Below are 530 nucleotides of genomic sequence, written 5' to 3'. Positions count from 1 at the left end.
TCTGCAGAGCCAGCACAGCCACTGTACTAAGGGCAGTGATAAGCGTATTGGTTTAGGAAATGGCTGACAGACTTACCTTGTGGTGCAGGTTGTTTCTGATGGGGTGCTGTGTCTGGGCAGGGATGAGGAAATCAGCGGGAACCATGCGTGTTCCTGTTGAGGGAGACCAAGGCCTCAATCTGCCATTTTACCATTCAGCTGCTGAAGAGATTTTTATTACCATCTATCAAAAAGCTAGTTATGACTATGATCCACATTTATTTGAAAACAAATATATATCCAAAAATGATCAATTACAATTGAGAATTGTTATCAATCACAGAACAGAGTTTCTATGTATGCTTCCTTAGCATTGAAGCCAAGACATTTTAGCATTTTTGTCACATACTGCGCATGTTATTCTGAGTTCTGTTTAAATTCTGTTGAGTGGAAAATTCACTTGTGACATTGTAATTAGAAAGCGCAGGCCAGAAAGCAATGCCAATTGCACAGCCACTCTAGTGAAAAATTGTCTCTGATTGTACCTTGAT

The sequence above is a fragment of the Megalops cyprinoides genome, chromosome 13 (assembly GCF_013368585.1).
Source record: "Megalops cyprinoides isolate fMegCyp1 chromosome 13, fMegCyp1.pri, whole genome shotgun sequence".
In the NCBI taxonomy this organism is placed as follows: domain Eukaryota; kingdom Metazoa; phylum Chordata; class Actinopteri; order Elopiformes; family Megalopidae; genus Megalops; species Megalops cyprinoides.
Note: the sequence above shows the minus strand (reverse complement) of the source record.